This window comes from Harpia harpyja, chromosome 12, assembly GCF_026419915.1.
Source record: "Harpia harpyja isolate bHarHar1 chromosome 12, bHarHar1 primary haplotype, whole genome shotgun sequence".
In the NCBI taxonomy this organism is placed as follows: domain Eukaryota; kingdom Metazoa; phylum Chordata; class Aves; order Accipitriformes; family Accipitridae; genus Harpia; species Harpia harpyja.
Genome location: NC_068951.1, coordinates 4,143,380 through 4,151,515, shown reverse-complemented (window position 1 = coordinate 4,151,515; position 8,136 = coordinate 4,143,380). Strand labels below are relative to the sequence as shown.

General features: G+C 49.0%; 1 protein-coding gene across 1 annotated transcript in view; it reads left to right on the top strand.

Moving 5' to 3' along the window:
- Nucleotides 1-857: 857 nt before the first annotated feature.
- Nucleotides 858-8,136, top strand: part of YPEL2 (yippee like 2) — a 39,745-nt gene continuing 32,466 nt past the window's right edge. The window contains exon 1 of the mRNA XM_052802953.1: nucleotides 858-964. The gene's annotated coding sequence lies outside the window, so the exon portion shown is untranslated. The remainder of the gene's footprint in view (nucleotides 965-8,136) is intronic.

The window sequence follows — 8,136 nt, the reverse complement described above, 5'->3', positions numbered from 1 at the left end:
AAGTGACTACTGTTACCCCCCTTTCCCCTCCATCCTCCGCCTGGGCCTTTGCCACCTTACCAAAGCTGGGTGCTCCCCCGTGGAGGTGGGGGGGGTGGCAGCAGTGGAGGGAGGGGGATCTGTAATTAAAAGTCTTTCCGAAAATTAAAAGTGCCTTCTGCCAAACGGGGCCATTTTAGGGTTTAGAGGTTGGTGTGATCAAAACTGCTCCCTTCCTACAATTTTTTACCCACCTAAGGTTTTTGGGCTGCGGTTTCCCCCGGGGCGCGATGCGGCAGAGTTGGCGCAGTGCCCCTCGCCCCCCCCCCCCCCCGCGCATCCTCCGCGCAGGCGGATCACGCTTTTGCACGCCAATACAGATCATCCACCGGCGACCGATTGCTGCTGCCCGCCACCTGGGTCCCTAGGGCCTGCTCCGCGGGGGACCGCCGCTGCCACAGCAGCCCCGGGTGGGCCAAGGGCGGCCGCCCCCGCCATGGTTCCCCCCCCCCCCGGCCCGCGGGAGCGGTGCCTGCGCCTTTAAGAGGAAACGCATCTGTTTGTTATTCCCCCCCCCGCGCGCTCCACGCCGGCAGCGCCAGGGCCGCTCCTATTGGCTGCCGCCTGCCCAGCTGCTGTCTGCGCGAGGCAGGCGAGGGGGGGGGGGGGGCGATGGATGTGTGTGTGTGTGTGTGTGTGCGCGCCGGGAAGGGCGGGAGCGCCCCTACTCGGCCTCGCGTTTTAATTGGTCTCGAAAAAATGGGCTGCGGCTGATCCTAGCCAACCGCCGGGGTGTTGCTATGTGCCAGCGGGCGGCGATTGGCTCCCGGCGGTGCCGCTCAGAGCCAACAGGTTCTCTGGAGCGGTTATAAAGCGAAGGGAAGCTGGTGGGAGGGGGAGGGCGCTGCGGGGCTGCCTGCTGCGCGTCGGCCGCCGCGCTCCGTCTGCGCTGTGGGACGCGCTTGAGGCGGCCGCGCCGCGGCGAGTGAGTCCGGTGGCGGTGGTGGAGGGGGGCGAGGGCCGGGCGGCGGGGCCCTGCGGTGCGGCGGGCGGTGGCGGGGCCGGGCCGCTGCGCGGAGCTGCGCCACAGCCGCGTCCGGGTTCCCCCCCCCTCCCCTTCCTCTCCCGCGGTGGGGCAGCGGGGACGGCTGGGCGGGTTTGGGGGGGGGGGGGGGGGGGGGGGGGCGCTTCTTCAGGGCCCCCTGCCCCGGTGTGGTCTCTCAGTGAGGTGGCTTCTCCTCAGGGGAGCCGCGTCGCCTCACGGGAGAGGGCCGGGGGCCTGCGGCGACCCTGGGGCTGGCAGCGGGCGGGCAGGGCTGTGCGAGCGGCGGCCTTTGTCTGCGGGGCCGGGTGAGGGGCTGGAGGCCGGGAGGGCAACAGGTTCGAGCCCGGGAGAGCGTCCAGGGGGCATCGCGCAGGGGAGGCGAGAAGGGTTTGCCTTTCCCCGGACGCTTCCAGCGAGGGAGGAGATCAACAGGAGGGACCCGCGGGAGCGGGGCAGGGGCAGGGGCTGGCCGGCGGTGCCAGGAGCCGCCGGAGGAGGAGGTGGAGGAGGAGCAGGGGATGGTCCTTCCTGACGGAGTAAATGCATGATAAAAACCTGAAACCCCAGGTGAGATCCCTGCCTGCCACAGAGGTGTGCGTGAGGCTTAGGCTTGTGACTCCCAAGTCTTCACCCGGGTTCTGGGGGCATCTCCTGAACCGTTGCCAGCACGGCCCAGAAGGCTGGCTGCTGACCGGGGAGAAGTGCCCTGCTGGTGCTCTATTTACCAACACTGCTGCTGGAGTCCCTGGAGACCAGGCCTTTCTCAGCTGCAGGCTGTGGCTCTGTGCTACAGAAGTGACATCATGCCTGGTGTGGCAAAAGAGACATCGCAGGGCACCTGGATCGGCCTGCGGAGAGGGCATCCTCGGCCCTACGTGATGCTTGGCGTTAAAAGGCAGGCAGTTTCTGCACATGATGCATTGAAACCGCTCCCCCGCAGGGAGCAGGGGTAACTCTGGCTGGTCTGTGTTGTTGCTCTAGCCTCTGGTTATGGGTGTAGCAGCTTCCTCTTCTGCGGAGCACTGTGCTGAGGTCTAGGGTCAGAAGGTGGAATGTCAAGGGTCCTTCCTCTTGTGCTTCTCCACAGAAACTTCTGGGTTTGATCCAGAAAAGCCAGAGAAGTTTGAGATGACACAAGCAGCCATGGAGTGAGCTATGGGTCCGTAGCTTCAGGTTTTAATGCTGATTTTTGAAGGCAAAAGAATTTGAAATGTTCCAGATTAAAATGTGATTTTAATGGCGTAGAAAAATAAGTTGAATCCTCGCCCCCTTCCCCCACAATTTACTGGAGTTACGGTGTACCTGCTTTTTATCTGGTCTCTGTCTAAGAACTAGTGTTCTTGGCTTGCAGAGAGCAGTTAAGCGAGGGGTGGGACGGTACACCTGCCTTCCTGACACTGCCTTCCTCAGGGCCTACTACATGCTCCAGATAAGGATTTTCTGCTAATGCGTTTACAGTTACTTAAAGCTTATGCTGGGTAGCAGAGAGAGGCCTTCGCTGAGTTAGGCGGTTGTAAACAAGCAGATACTGAGAGAGCTCTACTTATAATCCATGAGAGGATTCTGCCTGGAGAGGATGTATTTTGCAACTTCATTCTTGCAGAGCACTCTCATTGATTTTGTTCAAAATCTCATCATGTTGGGATCCATGCCTCTGCTTTCTTGTAAACGTTGTTTGCTGTGTAATGGCGGTGCTTGAATGGAGAATCAAGATGTTCTCCTTTTCTCACTGGATCTCTAACTCTTGTTTCCTGCTGAAAGACCATTTAAAAGTGATCCTTGTGCTTTGAAACTAAAGTTGCAAATGCTGTAGGGAGGGCAGAGACATTACTTTCATGTCATAAAGATGTCAAGTGGTTCTCTCCGCCACCCCCCCCCCCTTGGCTTTCTTTGCAGGTGTCTCTTTCATGGTGCTAGGATCGGAATAACTGGCAAAACTGTATCATTGAGCTCCCTTGTGTCCTCTGGATCCGCAGATTTTGAATAAATTATTTCCTTTCGTTGCTGCTTGGTGTGGGTAGTTGAGTCAGGGTTGTATTGAGGAAGACAGCATCACTACCTGTAAATCTACATTCCCTCAAAGGCTCCTTGACTCACGGATTGAATACCTGTTGCTGAGAGAGAATTTAATTAAGGAACTGGTCACTCTGGTGTAGGTCCTGGCTAGCAGTTTAGAAAGTGGGAGCTCCTTGATCTAGTGTGGTACTGCACGAGCATTGCAAGGATTGCAGAGGGGTAAAAACCATTTATTTCTTGTTCTTGCATCACGGCCTTGCCTTTGACCATGTGCGTGGAAGCCTCTTGAAGAAATGCCAGTAAAGCTAGGCTTTCGTTGGGCTTTGGTCATTAACTGTCAAACCTTTGCTTGCTTGAACTTAAGCAGAGTCTTCATTAGAGGTCAACTACGAAGTGCTAGAGCAGTGGGCTTCAAGAGGGATCACAAAGTGGAATCTGGAATGGAGAAATTGAGAGTTCAGTTCTCTTAGCTGCTTTGAAGCTGATCAATGGTATTCAAGGCAGAATGGTGTAAGAGGGTGTATTTATCGCTTTGAAACCATAGAAAAATATATAGCTTCCTTTTTTTCCCCTCCTTGACAGAGACCTGTAAGTTGGTCCTTCAGGATGTTCCTTCTTTTCTGTGCTTGTTAATTCGGAGGTCTTGTCTTCTAGATCTAATCACAATAACTAAAGGCTGAGGATAGGTTTCCTTTTCCTTCCAGAAGCCAAGGTGGGTCCATAGAAGAGATGGACTATTCTGACTTAAGGATTTTTCAGTTCTTTAGAACAGATCTTTAGTTGGTGAATCAGCATGTCTGGTGGTAGTGTGATGCCGATTGAGGATCTGGATCTCTTTTTCCCAAAACAAAGACGTTTTATAGTTTGTCGTCTTTGAGGGGAAAGAAAATACAGTTTTCTGGGTGGGCTGCTGCTCAGGAGTGCTGGGTCCTGGGCCAGAATCACACTCCCTGTTGCCCCCATCGGTCCCTGCTCTTCATCCTCCATGAATTTTGGCAGTCAGTTCTCTCTCCGAGTCTGTTTTCTGTCATGTCTTATTTGCCTTTTTGTTCCTCGTTTGTCAGGGCAGGTAGTTGTCTTGCAGTATGTAAGCTGATTGTTCTTGCGTTTTGGCTTTGTGACCCTCTACTCGGTAGCCACATCTGCCAGGCCTGTCTGAGGGTGTTTTCCCACCCGCTGCGGTGGGATGTGTTGGACATCGGGAGCAGCTTCATCTCCGGAAGCGTCACTGGACTGGCCAAGCCACTTAAGGCTGCAGGAAATAACATAATTAATGAGACTTAGTTCTCCCACATCTTGTACCTGACAATCTCGAGTCACTTGACAATGCTAATTAAAGCTAATCACGCTCCTCTGTTTTTAGTAAATAGCTATTATCCCTGCTTCACTCTTGCTTTAACAAATGATAGTGCCAGGCAATGTGAGTCATTGGAAGTTATGGGAATGCAACTGTAAGAGCTGCCTTCCGGTCTCTTTGCGCAGGCTTACACGTCCAACTAGAGAGCATTTCTTTTACACCTGTTCAAGTGTTGGTATAGCATGTTAAAAGGTGTGATGTTTTGCTGACTCACAAAAATATGTAGCTTTTTGACTCCTTTTTTTCTGCTGTTGTGACTTGTACAGAACTAAACTCCCGAGGTCGAGCGAAGTCTATTAAAAGTTTCAAAACCTGAGGAGGCTTTGAATTTGCCCTTCAGAGAACTTTTTGATCGACTGAGAGGGAAGGCAGAGTGGTGTCAAAGCTGCACTCTCACTTCTCCTGTTTCACATTGGCAGTGACTTCATTGTGAGGACAAAAACGTAGCGTGGTATGACCTAGGCGTTGCATAGCTCAGCCACAGAACTCTGGAAGATTGAGGTTTCACTGATGAAATATTGCTAAAGGATGGGTCGAGCAGTATGTTATTAAAAAAAGATTGTCCAGCATCACAAAAAAGGATGGAGTTAATTATTAACTGTGGGCAAAAAAAATCTTAACGAGAATCCCAGGAACTCCCAGCTCAAGCATGCGTCAGTAGGCACAGAACTGTAAGAGGTGAGTCAGTTCACATACCTTGGCAGTAACATGCAGGCTAGTGAGGATATCCAGGAGGAACTAATGACAGAAACTGGCACGGTAACAGCTGACTTGACCCATCTTAAACTACATTCAGTTATAAAGTGTCTGTCATGTGAAGATTCAAGCTATAAATCTTCACCTGACCTTGCCCCCTTGATGTATGGGTTGCTAAATGAAAGCTAGAAGGATGATGACTGAACTGCCACGGAAAGTATGTACCTTGTTAATATAGTAACTGTTGCATAAAAGATGTTACTGGCAGAGATCAGTCAGAATTCAATATCTTATCCTTAGCTTTACTTAGAAAAAGAGACAAATGTACCAGAGAAGAAAATAAAGTCAACTATTTCTTCCGGGCAGCACAAGGCTAGTTAAAAGATGCTCCTGGGAAGAACCCTCTGAGCAGATGGGTTTTGTGAGCAGATGAAAACTTACAGGATTTGACAAGGGGAGCTTGCCAATAGTAAGTCATGACCGGCAGCTATGGCAGATCCTTCTTTCAGCTACAAATGACTTTGAGGATATTGGAAGGATACTTGCAATAGATAAACGTTCTCACCGTGTTCCCTGTCAGTACCCAGCCTTTATCAGGGAAATAGATGATCCGTCCAGCAGACCAAATTAATTGAATCCTAGTCATACCTACATTTGCCAAAAATTAAGACAATAGAGCAATGTAAGGAGTACAAAAGAAATGTAATGGTATAAGATGATTTGGATAGCTGGACTGTTCTACAATTAAAACAAATGAGGAAGAGAAGCTGGGAAGATAAAGAGTGTTTCCATTTTGTCAGTAATTGGTCAGCTGGATGGGAAGAGCTTTTCCTTGATGTCTTTAGTTCAGGTTGGCACTAGAATAGCAAGGCGAGGGTCTTCTTTCATTTTGTAGAATGCTGTATATACGCAATACTGGCAAAGTATGATGTCCTTGATCTATGGCTCCAAATGTGGGCATCACATTGAACATGTAGCTTTTTTCAGCAGAAGGATGGGCATGAATTGAAGAGCCCATCTTAACAGTGCGTTTGAGCCATTGCTGTTATCTCGCTCGAGTGCATCATATCTACTTGGCCAATTCAGAAGAAGGACTGTTATCCCATTGCGGGGGAAGCTGGCATGAGTTTTTGCAAACTGTAAAGGAGGAAATGGAGTCATTTGTGTTTTAAATTAGTTCAGCTGGCAGTTTTTGTTTATTTGTGGCACAAGTGGGATTTGCTGGTAGGAGCAAAAGTAAGTGCTGGCTTGTTTCAAATTTCTCTTGGCCAACCATGATGCTTTTCTGCATGTATGATTCCTCTTGTATTTGGTAAGGCATGCTAGCATCTATTGCAACTGGTTATTGAATTCAGCTGTGATGGAGTGTACCTGCAAAGCAAAGGTGGGCAGCTTGCAGCTATAATGTGTGCCATGTTGCTTCTTATCAGCAGCGCAGGCTCTTCTGCATTGCAAAGGTATTGCTGCCAGGCAACTCGTAGGAGAGTGGGAAGAGAATTCAGCCAGAGGTGTCAGTCATTCCTCGATAGAGACTGAATCTTGCAGTCCATGTTCGTGTGGTTTCAGAGACAGGCCCAGAAAAGGTAACAAATTTTGAAGCCAGCCCTGTGATATGATGTCCATCCTAGCTGACCTGTACCTTTTGAGATGAAATTGTAACAGGAAGAATTTGATTAAAATTCCAGAATGATTCCACTTCCCTGCTTGCCAGGGGTGTCTGTGGTGTGTCTGAGTGGATTGTTTTGAACAGTGTTCTGAATTGCGGGGAGAGATGAGTTAGCAGTTCTGACACTGAGTGGTCTGAGTCCAGCCTTAGATCTGTAAATGAAGTCAGAAGGTTCTCATGGTCATCTGGTCTCTGTAGTCTGCAGCCAGGAAAGAAGCATCTCTGCACCATCTTCACGGAGTTATTTTAACCTGTTCCTTCACTTTCCAGTCAGTTGTGTGCTGTAGTTCAATACAAGAAAGCTTTTGCTTTGAACGCAGGAGTCCTCTGGACTTGCTTCTCACCACACGGTTGTACTTGAGAACCTGACAGTGCACTGGTGTGGATGTTACATATTTAAAAAAACAGTAAGTGAAACTTTTAAAATCAATTTAATCTCCAAATTGACAGAAGGTAAATCAACTATGTAAAGAACAATTTTTTAAAAGATTTTTTAAAAATTACTTTGTTTCTAATAAATTATGGATTAATAGTGCATACAGTGACAAAGCTAGACAGGCTTAAAAAAATTCCAACCCAAAGTGAGTTTTAAAGATTTGCTCTTTGTTCCTTTTAAGTTTCAGCTCATTTTTATGTACCTTCCACATCATCTTCATAGAAAGCCTCTCCATCAGAGGGAGACCAGGAAGTTTGTTGTAGGTGTGCTGAGTCTATTTTTGATTAGAAGGGTTGTGATAGACCATAGACTGACGTATCGCCTGTTTAAAAAAACCCCAACCAACCAAACAAACAAAACCCAAAAAGCAAAACACCACAACAACAAAAGAAACCCCCAAACCCACCAGTGTTTAAAATGCTATTAATATAATTGCAATGACAGTTTTGACAGGTTTTGTATTGATAGCTATTCAGCAGAACAATAACTCTGATGTTTTTCCTGACAGGCTGGCTATGGTATGTGGAGCACGGCAGGTGCAGCGTGGTTGGCATCGTGCCTGTCCCTGATTCACTATGGCCAGATAATCTTTAATTGCTTCTTGCTGAATCTATTTTTGATGCCCTCTAGTGGTTACCTGGCAATTGTCTGCAATACTGTTTGCTATCAGTATCGCCTTTTTGCATCCATCCATCCAGATCTTTTTCCCAGAATCATAAAGTGCTTCCCAGTGGTGAAGGGTGCTGTCTCCAGTGTGCAGAAGAGAGAACTAGGGCCCACAGAAATGAAGGGGCTTGGCAGGAGATAACCCCTTTTACTCCTCTGGATAAATGTATTTCTAGTTGAAGGCAGTCTAAGTGAGAAACCTGCTCTCTACTATTATTTGTATTGCAATTGTGTCCATGTATTTGATAAAAGTAAATGCAGAGGATTCCTGCCAG